General features: G+C 55.9%; 1 long non-coding RNA gene across 2 annotated transcripts in view; it reads left to right on the forward strand.

The window, feature by feature from the left end:
• The first annotated feature begins 652 nt into the window (after positions 1–652).
• Positions 653–15,683, forward strand: part of LOC116962735 — a 39,497-nt gene continuing 24,466 nt past the window's right edge. The window contains exons 1-5 of one of the 2 annotated variants that reach the window (XR_004407764.2): positions 653–1,108; positions 1,378–1,655; positions 5,811–8,008; positions 9,317–9,490; positions 13,882–14,847. This is a non-coding gene — a long non-coding RNA (uncharacterized LOC116962735). Of the gene's footprint in view, positions 1,109–1,377; positions 1,656–5,810; positions 8,009–9,316; positions 9,491–13,881; positions 14,848–15,683 lie in introns of those variants that run through there. The other variant, XR_004407763.2, reaches the window with a different exon arrangement.

The raw sequence follows: 15,683 nt of genomic DNA on the forward strand, positions 1-15,683 counted from the left end.
TGCTTGTGCTCAGCCCGGTTTCCAGGATGGACTCAAAGCCCAATTCCCCAGGAAAAAGCTGTTCCCAGTAAAATCCCACATCTGGGTGTGTGGCCATGGTGTGCATCCCTTGCAGGAATTTATCTTAAGCAGCCTCTTCTTATCCTCCTCTAGCTGAGCAGAGCTGGGATCTGTTCCTCTGGCGTCGGGCTGGGTCTTCCCCCCAGGAACATTCCTGGTTTGGAAATGCTGCTGCTGCCTCGTAGGGCCAGACTCTGCTGCGGTCCCCCGCTGGGTCCCGCTCCTATAAATCTGAGCCCGAGTGATTCAGAACCCGCTTCCCCTTCCCTGCTTGCCTAACAGCCTGCAAGCTCTCATCCCCTAAATCACCTGCCCACAGGGAACACTTCCAGCCGCAGCTGGAGGGCGGGAGGGTGGGGAAACACAAAACTATCAGAAAAAACACCTGGGCAGAGAGAAGCTGGGAGGGAGCCTCGGCAGCTGCCCTGGGAAAGCGCGAGGTGGCTGTCCCCTGGGGATGCCTGTCCAGGATGCCCTGCAACCAGCAGCAAACCCTGCACAAAATAGATCGCGGTCCTGCTGGTTCACCTGAAATTAAAAAAAAAACTTAAACTCCTCTGTGGCTCACGCCTCTCCTGTTTCTACAGGGCCATGGGAAGAGGTGCGAGCCAGAGGTGCTTCCAGGCTTGGGGTGACCCGGGAGGAGGCTGCGTCCCCGCTGACATGCAGAGATAAGATGATGGGTCCCGGCGGCGTGTGGGGCTCCGGCCACCCCCGCCGCTGCTAAGGCACGTTCACTGTCGTGTCCTTGGAAAAATGCTCAGAACTTGCTTGAGAGCCCACACGCTCCCTTGGATAAACTCAGAAGGCTCGCTTGGAGAGGAGCAGGAATAATCACCACAGACCCAAGATAAAAAAAAAAAAAAAAAAAAAACAAAAAAAAACAATAATCAAAGACTAATCCTAAAAATTCTCCTTTAATCTTTCTGCTTCCAGACCTAGTCTGTCTTTCATCTAGGACTTTGCTATTCTTTAGTCGTTCTACCGTTACAGAAACCACAAGGCTGGAAGAGGAGAGGAAAAAAGAGAAGATTAAATTAATGAGCAGGTAAGCAGGTTTATTATTGCATCTGATCCTTCCTTCCTTCCTGCTAATGTCTCTGAGCCAATTTGGGAGGTAGAGCCCAACGTTAACTTTGCGACAGACTGTTGTAGGCATCCTCTTCCTTATGCTATTTATCCCCACGGTAGTAAGGTCCAATTTGCGTAGCTGCTTTAAGGGACAGCCCAGCGAGCACGTATCAGCCCAGCCGGGGCGTCTGACAAGAAAAGCATTTCCCTGCATAAAAATAATGAACGGGATACTCTGGGTTTCAGGTAATTATAGATGCGCTGTGCCGTAATTACGGAGTACAGCAAGAGCATCCGCAGCCAGGACAGGCGCAGCGAGCCAGCTCGGGGCTACGGCCGGAGCGGGTGACTGAGAAAAGCAGCTTGGCCTCGGGAGCAGACGCTGCGGAGCGAATCCTCACCCTCCCAAGGGAGCTGCAGAGCGGCGAAGGTCTGCTGCTGTGGATGCGCTACGGCCCTTCCTCCCCGAGCTCCAGGAAAAGCCTGCACTGCCGCTGGGACGAGCGGGTACAGCTACAACCGTGGTGAGACGCGGAGGGGGCCGGGGCAGAGTTCGGAGAGCGCAGTGGGAAGAGGGAGGCAAAATGCCTGCGTGGAAATGGATGAGCATCCTCCAGCCCGTTGCTGAAGGCTGTCTTGAGACTCGCTCGCACATTAAGGTCGGGGTAGTTACCTTGATGCACCGGGCGTGCGAGCGATGTCTCCGCAGGACTTTGAGATGTCCTGGGCAGCGCGTTGCATCCAAGCAAGGGCACAAAATAGTTTAAACTGGAAATGTGGAATGGGGTGGGAGAGGAGTGTCAGAGCGTCCGGGTGCTGAGCCCACTCTGGATCTTCCAATCTTCTTCCAAACACTGTGCTTTCTGAAACTGTCCCGAGTGGCTCTCGCCGTTCCCAGCTCCCCAGCGTGGCGTGCAGGATGCCGCTGGGAGGAGCGCGTTGCCACATCCCGGATCCCACATCTCATTGATCCAGCGGGTGAGTAGCCGAATGCGAGAGGCGATCAATAAGCCCCCGTGGAAGTGTCTTCTGCCTGGGGCTGGGCCGCTGCCGGGCGGGGAGAGGCCACCCCCCACGGGCATGAGTGCGGCGGGGGGAAACCAGTTCTCATAACTTACAGATGTTGCGCGTCCGTTACGGCCTCTGCTAAGGCACCAAAGGGAGAGGTGCTGCTCCCAGAGCCACGTGTGTCCTCCCACACCACGGGCTGGCCTCTCCCTGGCTCCGGTGGGTGCATCACCCCCCTGGGCCCCCACAACCCCTGCAGAGGCTGGGGGAGAAGCCCCAACCCGACAAACCCTTGCTGGGGATACCAGGGTTCTGCTGCAGCATCACCCCCTGCTTCTCTCCTGGGCTCAGGACGGGCCCCTCCTGCTCGCCCAGGCTCCTGTTTCCAATGACGTTTGTTCCAAAGCAGTTCTCCTGCTTCCTCTCTTTCCATCTGCCGCCTCCTTTCAATCCAATTAGTGCCTTGTTGATGGTTCCTTGAATCTCCGCGACGGTGTCGGTGTGAGCCCCGACTTTCAGGTCTGCTTCTCGCACCCCTGGAAGGCGCCAGCTGACATGTCCCTTCGTTGCATTTTCATGTGCCGGAGCTGCCTGCACTTCTCTGAGGTGTTGGTATCGTCTCCAGAGTAGGAAGCTTTTCAATTAAGCAACTTTTTTTCTTTTTAGGGCTCATTAAAAAAGAAAGAAGGAAGAGAGAGGGTTTTTTTCCTTCTTTGTGGGTAATTATTATTAATGGCCTTTCTTTTCAGCACAGGTTTGTTACACTCGTGAAGAAGGGGAATGCTGGCAGGCTCCTGCGCAGGGTTGTAACTGGAAGTGGCGGGGAATGATGTCTTTTACGTTATTTCATTAGCAGCAGAACACATCTGAGGAAATAGGTGCTGGGGATGTGGCCGGGCGTGATTCCTGCTCCCAGCAGCTGCTGTCCTGGCGTACACCGGCGCCACCGGGCCCTGCAAGCGCACCCAGGAAAGGTCCCAGTGCTTGGATTTGAAGCGCAGGCAGACGCAGGCAGCTCCTCCAGCCCGGCATCCCCCCCTCCCCTGTGCATCAAAGCATCTCCAGCCGAACGTGACCCACTTTTGCATCCAGAGCATCCGCTTCTGTCGGAAAGCTCCTAATGCTGCAGTGATCCTGGATGATCAAAGGCTCCCACATCCACCCACAGGTATAACAAAAACAACTGGGAGCCCGGAGCGGGACCGATGGGAGAGGTGCTCTGGGCAGGGACCGGTACAGCGCGTCCCTCGCTGAAGCACCGAAGGCACGCTGGCTCTGCCGCAGCAGAAAGCAGAAAATGGGACACACGTCGCCGGGAAGCGCAGGACTCCGCCCTGGCCTCGCTGGGAAATTCAAGCTGAGCAGGATGACTGCATATGCCAAACGTGGGGAACCCTGTCCCTCGAGAGAAAGAACCAAGCGAAGTGAAAAAAGGGCAGCGGTGGATCTTTGCAGAGCAGGGGAGGCGGGCTCAAGGCTACCTGGAAAGGAAAGATGTGCCATTCGCTCTTACGGTGCTTTCTCATGCTGACGCCGCCGTCTTGTTCCGCTTTGAAGAAATCCATTTCCTGAGCCAAATCTGTAAACTGAGTCGACACTGAAAGCGCTTAAAGTCCCCCCCCCCCGTGGCAATGGCTCTTCTGTAGTAACCTGCCCTTCTCACGTTGAACAGGGACCCATCGAAGCCCCCGCAGATGCCTGACGGGCCCCCCCCGCCCCAGGGCTGCTGCTCTGCTCACCTGGCAGTGCCGCTTCAGGCTCTCTGCAAATGCAGGTGGGACAGCAGCCACCCCGTTTCTGCTGCTCAGCAGGGCCGTGCAGCCAGTGACAGCCGGATAACTGCTTTATTATTTGATTTTTATGATCTTTTTAATGAAAGCTGAGGATCTGGAGAGGGATGGGGAGGCCTTCCAGCGACCCCACCTAAACCCTCGCATTACCCCTCAGGGATGAGCAAACACCCACGCCCATAAACACTTGACTAATGGACAAGTTAATAAACATTGCCTCCCAGTTCGCACTAATTGCCTCCTTGTCTCCGCTCCTTGCAGAGTGACAAATGGTTGGGGTTTAGTGGAGATCGGATTCCCCTGTCTCTCCTCAGTAATCCCTCCAAGCCAGGGGTGACTCATGTAGGCAGGACAGGGTGCCTGGGGGGAACAGCCTCCCAGGGAGACCCCTTTCCCTCTGTACCTGTAGCATCTGGAACAGCCACTCCACAACTATTTTCCCCCCAGGCATATTTTCTCAGCCAAAGCCACTTTGTTTCCTTTAGCAGGAGCAATATTTATCCTTCCCTGTGCTGCACGACCAAGAAAACACTTGATAAAAGGCGACTCAGTTAAAACTGGTGCAAGAGCAGCCGTTAGGTTATCCAGGAAGCCCATGGCTGTGGGGTCATTCTCCAGTAATAACTTGGTAAGGACTGAACGTATGACTCGGAGTTACTTTTGTGAATGGCCTGCTAGACCAGAAGCCGTCTAGACTCCCAGCGTTCAGGGGACGGATGCACGCCCAAACAGTCCCCAAATCTGCAGTGTTGTTCACGGGCTGGATTTCTGCAGGCCCGGCTCCTGAAAGTAGAAGTTAAAATAAAACAGCATCAAATCCTAAGTGGAAGGTAAGAAAAAAAAAAAAACAACCAAACCCCAACTTGTTCTGTTCTATGTGCAGCAAAGACCAGTTCTTCCTGGGTCTAGGAGGGAGCGCAGTGGCAGGATAAAGCCCTCTGTTATCTTGGGCGTTCACACAGCAGTTCAGGAGAGTTTACAGAAAACCTTCATTTACCAGAGGCCACGATACATCTCGCGGCACCTGTTACAAACTTCAGAACTACAGAAAGAGAGAAGCATAACAGATGTGTGGCAGTGAGAGCAGGAGAAAGGAAAGCATTGACCTTAGGCCCTGGGAATAGCGAGGAATTTCTTCAGCTAGAAAGAAAGAACAAAGACAGACTACTATGATTGCTGTTAATGTGATCTGAAAGAAAAATTTCTTCTCGCCCCCCGATCTGTCAATTGAAGCGTAAGCGAAGGAACGGGACGTGGCAGCGTCGCTGCGCCTCGGCTTGCCTCGCGTCCCCCTGAGACCCAGCCCCGGCGCTCGCAGGACGGCGATTAGCAATTAGTGGAGCAGCCCGAAGCCACCAACCGGGAACCCTCCGTGCGGCTCCGCTGCAGAGGCCGGCGGAGGAGCCGCGGAACGGGGCGTCGGCGCGTCCGGCGGGGCAGAATGATTGTCACTTCAGAGACTTCATTCTCCCTTGGAAAACAGAAAAGCAAGGCGATTTACCTGCCAGGTTTGCCAGGAAGGAAATCAAACAAAACCCAAACAAACCCCTCATCAAAAATTATCTTGGTGAGTTAATGATGTAAGAAGACTGCAAGATCCAGCTGGGTGAAAAAAATCTTCCAGCTGAGATTCGCTAACAGCCTCCCAGAGCTGGGAAGTTATTAAAAATCTTGCCCCAGGGAAGGACCCCCTCTCTGCGTTCCAGGCTCCCGTCGCCCAGATGATGATTCTGAGATTTTCTCAGGCGTTTTCATTTCAGTCGAGAAAACAGGTTTTTGGTTTTTTTTTTTTTTTTGGTTTTTTTTTTTTTCTTTTTTTTTTTTTTAAACCCATTTCTAACTTAGCTTCCCTGCATGATTTTCTTATTTTCTATTTTTCAGCTGCAACTGCAATAAAATAGAAGAGCAATTTCCCATGCTGAAGGAGTGCATTTGGTTTTGCGGTGCCCGGCAGACGCGTACCTGCCGGCCCTCGGCGCAGCCTCCAGCTCCTGCAAGGTGCAAAGTGGCATTTGAAGCAGCATTTTGGGCAGAGCGAGGCTGGAGGGGCCGGTCCCGGATGAGCTGTTGGGTCGGGGGGACCGTGGCACCAACCCGGACATCTCAGCTGCTCCCTCCGGCAAGGTTTAAGCCCCAAACGTGGCTGCAGCGCGCTCTTCCGCTGAGGCTGCTGCACGGGCGGAGGGGAGGCAGAGCCCTGGCACCACGTTTCGTGTAGCAGCACTTAAATCAGCAAAGCTGCGCTTAGCAGGAGCGTCCTGCACGTGCGAGGTAATTTTATTGTGCTATTTTAACAGGTGGTGTGGAGAAGATGACCTTGTCCACGCGGCGAGGACAGAGCTGCGTCCCTGGCTGAGCACGCTGGAAAAGACAACTGGTGAGGGAAGGGACCTGCCTTCCAAAACGTTACAGTATTTTAGAAAGAAGAAAATAAAAAGCACAAAAAGATGGCATTTGGCCACCCCAAGGTCACAGGGGTATGAGGAGAAGAAATGAGTTGAACTTGGTGGAAATGAGGTGGGCTGGTCAGCTGCTGGATTGCTCCTGGAGGGATGCTGGAACTGAGCACCAAGGGAGGGCAAAGACCCTCTGCAGCCAAGGGTCTCTCCAGGAGCAGCTAAAGGCCCTTTGCCCAGGGGCTGCCCCAGTGCTGGGGCAGGGGCTTGTGCCCCCCGAGGCCCCACCCAGCCCCCTGGTCCTGCGGGTGGGCACAGGATTCCTCCCTTCCTGCAGCACACCCGCCCCTGGTTTGGATTCAAGCCCCTCTTAAAAGCCATCACGTTACTACGTTATCGCCTTCTGCAAAGCAAACGTCACCGAAATTCGGGTGGGGAACAAACGGCGTGGGAGGGGGAGGATGTGCCCGTGGGACCTGCCCCATCGCTGGCCTCCTCACCCGCTCCCGTCCCAGCAGCACGGCTCCCAGCCCCCCAGGAGCAGACTGGCATCTCAATTACCTCTTTCTTTATCACGCCGCTGGAGTAATCAGGGCCCCAAGCTCCAATCTGCTAAATACCGCTTGAAGTCAGAGAGACAAACGCACGCTAATTACGGAGCGAAGGCAGCGCCGGGATCCGGAGCATCGCTCCTGCGCTGCCAGAGCTCGGCGGGCGCGCAGATCCGGCTCTGCGCTTCCCCGGGGACCCTCTTGGGCTGTTTCGGGGTGGCAGCAGGAGCTCGGCTCGGCTCAGCCCAGCCGGCCGCGGGGGGTGAGGCGCGTCAACCGGCACGGGGGGTTTGGCACCGGGGTTCCTACCCCGCGGTGGGACCCTGGGAAGAGGAGGAGTGGGATCTGGCCCCGGAGAGCGGTCGCTGCAAAAGCCTCGAGCTGCCGGGCTCTGTCCTCTGGGGCCGGGCTCTGCCCACGTGGTACCGGGGTCCGCAGCCGTGGTTTTTCCCCAAAGCCGTGGTTTTCCTCTGCAGCACTGCCCTCCTCGGGAGCTCGCCGGGCTCGGGAGGGCAGCCCCACGGCCCTTGCTCCCTCGCTGGTGGCTGCGGCTGATCCTCCTTAGAGCGTCCCACCGAACCTGTTGGGCTGTGAATCGCTTCCTGCTGAGCACCCACAGCACACAGATTGGAGGTAACTTTACTCTAGAGAGCCAATTAATGCAAATCTAGGTCTGGTAATTACAGCGTGATAAGATCCCAGCTGCTGATATCTCTGGGCAGACAAGGCACCAGGAAGCAATCTCTGAACGCGCTGGCCGTGACTATCACAGCTTCACCTCCGTCCTGCGAAGCCTCGGGAAGCTCAGCGTGGCCGTGCTGGTGCCACAGCCCCGCGGCAGGGACGGAGCCACCAGGAGCCCCGAGCACGGCCGCTGCCCCACGGCATCTCGTCTCTGCCCAGGGCCGGACACCTCCTCCTTGGCTGCCAGGGCCCGCTCTCCATCCTCCCGGTGAGGGCAAACTTCAGCGGGGAAGTGTTTATCTGCCGGGCAGTTTGCACCGTGCCTGCTGGGAACCGAAGCTGCCGGGAGAGGATGGGGATCGATTTCTGCAAGCCCGGGGAGGAGAGGTGCAGCCCAGTGCTGGGAAGACTGGAAGCCCCTTGACGTTGCCTTTCTTTCAGCCGTGGGGTGAGTTGCGAGTGCTCTGGCTTTGGGTGACGCTTCCCTCTGCCAGGCGATAAGGAGTGGAGGGTCCAGAGCAGATGTAAAATTGGGGAAAAATAGGATTTCTGTACAGGAAGGAGTGCCTGGGCAGCACTATCAGCCTTTTCCAGCCTCCCTGCTGTGCTGGATTAACTTACCTGAATGCAAGTGAAAATCGGGTTAGGCACGCGCTTTACAGGTGTTCACTTCTCTGGAGCTGATGCACTTTAGAGAATGATAACGCATCTCCCCATCTGTGAATCTCGGAGTAATTTGCAAACTGTCCCAAATTTCTCCTCTTATTCCAGCCCCCAGCAATAAAATGAGATAATTATTCCCATGTTATGAAACCCGAAACCGAGGCTCGAGCATCTCGTGTACAGATGTGCGAGGGGGCTCCAGCTCTGCTGGTTTCTGTTGGTGCAAAGCAGGATGAATTCAGAAGAAGCCAGCACGGGGATTTCTGTATTAAAAAAAAGAAACTGCACTCAAGGAATGTGTTTTCTGAATTGGATGGATAGAGGACATGGAGCAAAGCAAAGGAAGCACGAATGCCCTCCTGCAGAACGTGGCCGGGGTCCGTCACGTGTCGTGGCGAGGCCGAAGCGAAGGGCGGCGCAACGCTGCAGCCAGGGCTGCTCCGAGACTGGGCACTGGGTACTCAGTATGCCTCCAGTGTGCGGCTTGAACCAACCGGTTAGAGTAATTGTTATGAAATTAGAAGCTGTATAATACCAGGAACAGAGTAGTAAAGGATCCTAAACCTCCCTGACGGTTCTGGTTGTTAACGTCTGCCTGTAGCTTAATTACACCATCAATTCCACTAAATAGTGCAGTAACTAACTGGGATTTAATGAATACATAGAAAAGAATAAATTGGACTTTCAGTGTAACTGATATCCCTTTATGGAATCAGAAGAAACTGGAACGGAGATTCAATTTCTGCCGAGTAAAATTAGGGAAATAAATAAATAAAAATTAGCAGCTCGACCCGTAGCGGCAGCGGCTCCGAGGCCGGGTGCCTCGGTGTGGCACTGCCCGCAGGCTGTGAGCCCCACGCAGGGCACGGGCCAGAGTGGGGGCTCCCCAAAAAGGGGCACGAGCCCGGGGAGCGCGCCACGGCTACCGGCTGGAGGAAGGAGCCGACTGTCCCAGGGCTGCCGGTGTGGCCCCGATGAACTGTCCTGCAGGATCCAGCCGAGTCCTTTTCCTGCCTTTTTTTTTCCCCTCCACATTCCAGTGAAAGATGTGTTTGCTTTTTTCGCTTAAATAACTACAGACTGTTTGCTCTAGAGGTGTTGAAGCACCCGGCCGAATTTCCTCTGTGTTGACGAGGAGCAAACAGTCCAGCAGATGGGAGTTCCCGGCAAGGAGCGCTGTTTGCAGAGAAAATCCAGAGGCGTTTTGGTGCGTTCGGAGCCGTTGCTTCCTGAGAGAGACCACTGAGGCTGCTTGTTCTGCCAGGCGGTGAGTCCCGTGTGATGATCCTGAGCTGCTCGCGGTGCTGGTGTTGGCGTGAGGCTGGTGCCTCCAGTGCCAACCACGACAGGCTGACTGGGAGGCTCTGCCGGGGGGGGAAGGAGCTACGCCCGCAGCGATAGCGCCCCACAGGCTTAGTTGTTTTGCTTTACGAGGCGATGGAGGCGCGACTCGAGTTACTGGAGAGCATCCCCTCCCTTGGCAAGCGCCTTCCGCGCGCTGCCGAGTCGTCCGGTGGCCCAGTTAATTAGCAGGGAGGCTTTCAGCCCCGCTCCTGTGGTGTTCCTTGCTCGGAACCAGCCTGGGATTGCCGTGTCACCCTCCTCCCCTGGGCATCGGGCCCGCGATGTGCTGGCTGCGCGGGGCTCGGGGGGGCTGTCAGTGCGGCCTCTCCCGCCGGCGCTAGCCACCATGCTTTCAAATTCTCGGGACGCGCGAACGGAGCTCAGGCAGCAAGGTAACAAGCTGTGCTGCCGGGGAGCAGGCTCGGCTCCAAGCTTCCGTCTGCGGTGCGCCGAAAACACCGCAGGCTGAAAATTCGCCTCCTCTCCCGCTCGTTCGCAGCGGGCGTCCCCCCAGCCGCTGGCCTCTCCACAAACCGCTCCCGGGCTCCTTCTCAGCAGATGACACTGGATGGTGGTTTTCCCTTTAAACCCCGGTGAAATCATTGTTTGCCGACAGCTCGGCCTCGCGGAGACAGCCGCGTGTGCCGCGCAGGCCTGTGCAAAACTGGATGTGCTGTTCCCCTGCAGCTCCCCCCGGGGTGTGCGGGGCCGGGGGCACCCGGGGGGCTGCGGGCATGGCCCGTGGGACGCGGCTTGACAGCTCTTGCCTTTGCTGCTTGCTCGTCCCTGCCCACCTCGGGCATGTGAGCGGCAGGCAGGAGGGCGGCGTGGGCAGCAGCCTGCCCCCCCCCCCCCCCCCCCGCTGCCCGCCGATATAATATCCCTCTGCCCGCATCCGCCCATAACGAGGCGGGGACGCGGCGAGCGAGTGGCAGTGACCGATGCGAGGGGCTGATTGTCTGTATGGTGATGCTGAAAGGGGTCGCGACTCCCTAAGTGCTCGTCAGGATGAAGGATGACAGCCCCAGACAGCGAGACACTTCCCTCCTCGCCCGCTGCTAATGAGCGCTCGGGCGGCCAGGACTGCCGGTGCTTTTAGTTTATTTTCCCTCTGTTATTTCTCTCCCTATTTATTTGTTTGTTTAATTTATTTATTTTAGGCTTCTCCCTCCTTTTTTTCTTCCTCGTCCACCCTTTCCCAGCCTCCCCTCTGGCTTCTGCAGCTATTTGTGTTGGATCGTGAGCAGTTAGCGCTCTGAAAATTTAATTAGGCACTTGGATGAAACCTGAAAGCTGAGCCTCTGCTGGAATCGAGCCTACCAGAGCCCCCCAGCCCCTCTCTCCTAAGGCCACTTGGCAGTGGGGAGGGGGACACAGCAGCCAGCCCCCCAGGGCCCCGGTGGCATTGCCCTGGTCCTGGGGGGACACTCGGTCACCTCCACCACCAGCAGAAAATATCTTCTTTTCCCAGAGGAGGAACCGGGGTGAAGATGGAAGTGCGTTTGTCAGAAGCAGCCTCTCCCCAGCTGCTTTTCCCCCGGAACAATCCGCAGCGCTCGCTGGAGGGTGGGGGCATGCGATTGCGCAGCGGAATTGCTGGCGACTGGCTAAGCAGCGAAAGGCAGCGGGTTCAGCTTGGATTGCCCAGCCCCAGAGCGGGGCGGGGGGACGCTGGCCCACGCCACGGGCTCCTCGGCGGCTCTGCGGGCACAGACCTCGGGCAGAGACCTCGGCCAGGAGCCGGAGCCGCTCCAGGGCTGAGACCAGAGCCGGTGAGGCAGGTTCAGGGGAGGAGGAGGAGGAGGAGGAGGAGAGCTCTCAAACCTGGGCTGTTGCTCCTCCCTGAAGTCCTGCTTTCCTGTCTTTTTTAAATGCCTTTTGGAAATGAGCTTCACTTGCCTTTGAAGGTCTTGGCGTGGGGACAGTGCCTTTAGAAACCCCCCCCAACCTCGGTAGCATCTTTCCCTGGCCTGCGGTGACACGAACGAGTGACTCTCACGCCCCGTCGCCTTGCAGAGGCACAACGGGGGGGGGCCCCTCGGTGGCAGCACCCGGGGGGGTCCCTGACAACGTCACCCGGCTGCTCGAGCCAGCTGCCCGCATCTGCACCGCGCATGTTCTCCGCTGCCGTGAGGCACCTCGGCCTTTCCTTCTTCCCTACTGCATTTGCGAAATAATTTGGGTGTTTCAAGTCCCCCCCCCTCTCGGATTGGTTTTCTTCCTCCTCCTCCTCCTCGTTATTCAACAGGACGCAGCCTGCTTTTATTCCTTATGTGGTGTTGCACTAGAAGATCTCGACATCAGCAGGGAGCTGGCGAGAGGCTGAGGGGTCCGGGCGGGACGCGGCGGTACCTGCCAGCAGAGCCGGGCTCCGGCCCCCCTGGCATCGCCGGCGATCGCCCCCCTTCAAAGGAGCCCAGGGGAGGGGAGCGAGGAGAGCACGTCAGCCCCCTCTTCGTCTGCTGTTAAACGAGCACATGCTCCAGAGAGCGCAAGTACTGCCTTCCCCCGGCGTTACCGCGCAAAGGCTGGCGAGCGTGAGCAGGCACTAATAAATTACTCACCGAATTGACAGTTTGGATTTTTTTTTCCTTACTGTAAAACAAGTGAATAATACGCCAGGCTCTTTCTTGCCTCTCTCTCTTTTTTTTTTTTTTTTTTTTTAAAGGATCAGTTAGACACAGGGACTCCAGCGTGAATAAACTCAGATTTATGTCCCCATCAGTCAGATCCTTAAACTTCCTAAGTACTTAAAACGTACACATTTTAACTTGAAAAATTACCAGGTTTGTCTAAAGGAAAATTTCTGACATAAAACAGGAAACTCATTTGAAGGGAGAAATTCTCCAATGAAGCGAACCCAGGCAGTCATAAAAAAGTTAAACCAGGCATAAAGGGAAATGTCAGATGTGTGGGAGAGCCAGATGTCTCTCTATTTTTTTCTCTTTTTTTTATATTTTTATAACCCTGATCAGATTATAGGAGAATATATGAATGTATCAGGCAGGGAGGGGTATGCAGCAAGAGGAGGAGAATTTTGCTTCCAGCCTTTAACTTGATGTAATGCGGAGCGCTCTACAAAGAAAAACACTTTTTTATTTCTAAATAAAGCACTTTAGAGTGACACATTTATTGCTGGCAAAGAATTACTCAAATAAGAGACATTGTCAGCTATTTATTTTAAAAGCTTTTTTTTTTTTTTCAGTTTGGGAAAAAAGAAAGATCAAAGCCCCTTTCCATTCTTCTCAATATTCCCTTAAAAGCTTTAAAATAAAGAGGGTTTTCTGCTCCTAGGTTGCCTTTCTGGTGTTTCCAGGGCTCAAGGGACGCTCGTGGGGAGCTGGGCTCGCAGAATTCCCACCAGAGGGATGCGTGGGAATTTGTTTCTGGGGGAAGGGGAGTGAGGAAGGAGAGGAGAGGAGCGGGTGACGGTGCCTTTCTGGGGCGTGCGGGACGGGCGCGACGGGGCCGGTTGGGTCCGCGCCGACGTTCCGGAGCTCCAGTCCGGGCTGAGACGTTCTGGGGCCTTGGGAGCTTTTGGGAGCTGAGGGGCCCCAAGGCTGCCCCGTAGCTCGGGAAAAGGTGCTGAGGGCACCGGGGCTGGCGGCACGACCAGACCTCAGAGCGAACGGCCAGCGCAACCCGCAACGGGCGGAAAGCCGCCGCCGTTCCGACAAGGTCAGGCCGTGTGAAACACCTCATTACGCGGCTCAGACACTGAGCCCTGTCTTTAAGCAAGGCCTTTTAATGTCAGCTCCCGCGGCCGAAACAGCAGAGCGTCAGCACAGCCGCCAGGGCTGCCCGGTTAACCTCTCCTCCAAGTGCTGCTTAAGCACCTTTCTCAGCCTATGGCATGCTTCTCCTCTCTGTCTTGCAAAAAAAAAAAAAAAAAAAAAAAAGGCAGAGAAGGCAAACAGTTCTGTCCATGTCAGGCTGCAGAGAGTCTCTCTGCTTGCACGCAGGGTGGTTTTACAACACAGCAAATCTGTTTCAGCCCAGAGAACTGCATCCCTGCGGCACGGAGCCGGCGTGGCCGGGGCAGCGCTGCCGCGTGGGCTCGGGCTCAGCCCAAGGGAGAGAGCGTGGACAGGCAGGAGCCCAAGGGTGAGACCCAAACCCTTGGCCTCGGCCGCGGCTTGCCCTCCCCTCTCTAACTGCAGATACCCTGTAATTTCTCTGTACTGTTTTGTATTTGCCGTTTCATTAGCTTTTCATCTCAGCTACTTTCTTTCCCCCATAGATTATTCCATTTCGCTTGGTTCCCCCCCTCCCTCCTCTTCTGTTCCTTCTAGTCTGTAATTGGATCGTTTGCAGTTTACAGGAAGGATGAAAAACAAAAGGTATTGGCAACCCAAGCATCCAAAATTATGTGACAAGCCCAGAAAAGAAAGGAGATAAAAAGAAAATCTGGATCCTCTTTCTTTGCATTCTGATTTCTGAATCCATGGAGCTCATTAGTTTCCTGAGTTTGGGCTTTTCCCGTGTCCGTGGAAACTAGAAACCTACTTTTAAGAAGAGCTGTGGTCGGTTGACTCCAGCGGCTGGGGAGTGACGGGAACCAACGCTGTAAAAGCCTGGGGTTATTGTTCGGCCTTAAACCCATCTTGTCTTCGTTGGACGAAGCTTTGCATTCCGGCCCAAGGCTTTTCGCGCTGACCCTTGAAAAAGACGGTCAGTTATTCTCTGGAAGAAGACGAATGGGGTTTTTAATGTGGATTACTTCTCCTCGGAGCGGCTCGTCCCTCGTGGGGCAACGACTGCCTGCCAGGGCGGCTCCGCACAAAACTTCTTCCGAGCGGATCTGCGGCTGCGGTTCCCGACTTCCCGCTTCCTCCGCGGAGAAACCGAGGCGCTGCCGTTCCTGCTGATCGCGGGGTTCAGCGGCTCTCCCCAGAGCCGGACTTTCCTGGGCAGGAGCCCCCCGGCCCGGAGCCGGGGCTGAAGGCAGATCGCGCACGGAGCGGCTGCGCTCGGGACAACCCGCCAGCGTCTGACCGCGGCTCAGACCAATTACTGCTGGCGTGAGCCCAAGCCATCCATCTCCGCAAATTCCCCTCCAGGGGCCACCCCATTAGTAGCAAATAACTAATTATTGCTGTCGGCTTTAATAAAAAAACATTAGTTGAAAGATATTTTTCCCCCTGTAACTTTCCAACCCGGTATAAATTACTGGAGTCAAAACTAACTTCCAAATTGAGTAACTCCAGACATTTGTCAGACTCCAAGAAATGCTTTAATTAGCGTTGGTTAATAAAGTGTTTAGGTAATTAGGAGAACATTTGTCCTGCCTGTGCATTTTTTTTTCCTCTTGCTTACGACAACGTAAAAAAATTAATTGGAGTCCAGGCTTATATATTTACTCTTCCTTTGTAATAAAGTGTCGGGGAGACTATTAATGATTACTAGTGGAAGTCATCTCTCCTGCTCGAGTTCAGACAGTTTTTCCTCCTCTTTCTGGCTGTTTTTTCTGACGTGGGGAGCGGGAGCGGGCCGGCTCTCGGGGGCCGGCTCAGCAGCAGCCACCGCAGCCGATTCCCGGCGGGATGCCGGCAGGAACGCGCTCGGGGAGCATCTCCTGTCAGCAGCGAACGCACGCGGCGGTGTCAGCGACGCGTCTTCCCAGCGCTCCTCCGGGGCCCAGGGGCCAGCGGCCTCGCCTCGCTTCCAGCCCCGAAACCTGTCGCCGTGCCAGAAGCGGGCGTTTACGGCCCCGCCGCCGCCCGCACCCTCGCGCTGCCGCGGGCACCCGCACCGCCTCGCACCCACGTCCTGCCTGCACGCCCAACGGCCGCCCGGCTCCGGAGCAAACAGCTCTGCAGTGGGTCAAGTTTTTCATTTCCCCCCCTCTGTGCAGAGCGGCCAAATCACCCTTTTCTTTTTGCACTTTAGAGCTCTTCCATTCTGCTCCCCGGCCCCAGGTGCGAGGCCGGGCTGGGAGCAGGGGGGAAGGAGTTAAGGGCAGGTGGAGGAGCGCAGCTGTTTGCCATGAGCTGGGATTTGCAGGCAGGCTGTCGGGAATCAGTGCTGGCCATGGCTACAAAAGGGCTGGGGGTAGCGGGGCTCTGACTGCCCAGAGGGGTGTTGGTGTGCTGAGAGAGGGCGGGGGTAGCGAGCAA

This window comes from Tyto alba, unplaced genomic scaffold (genome assembly GCF_018691265.1).
Source record: "Tyto alba isolate M040663 unplaced genomic scaffold, T.alba_DEE_v4.0 Super-Scaffold_32, whole genome shotgun sequence".
Taxonomy (NCBI): domain Eukaryota; kingdom Metazoa; phylum Chordata; class Aves; order Strigiformes; family Tytonidae; genus Tyto; species Tyto alba.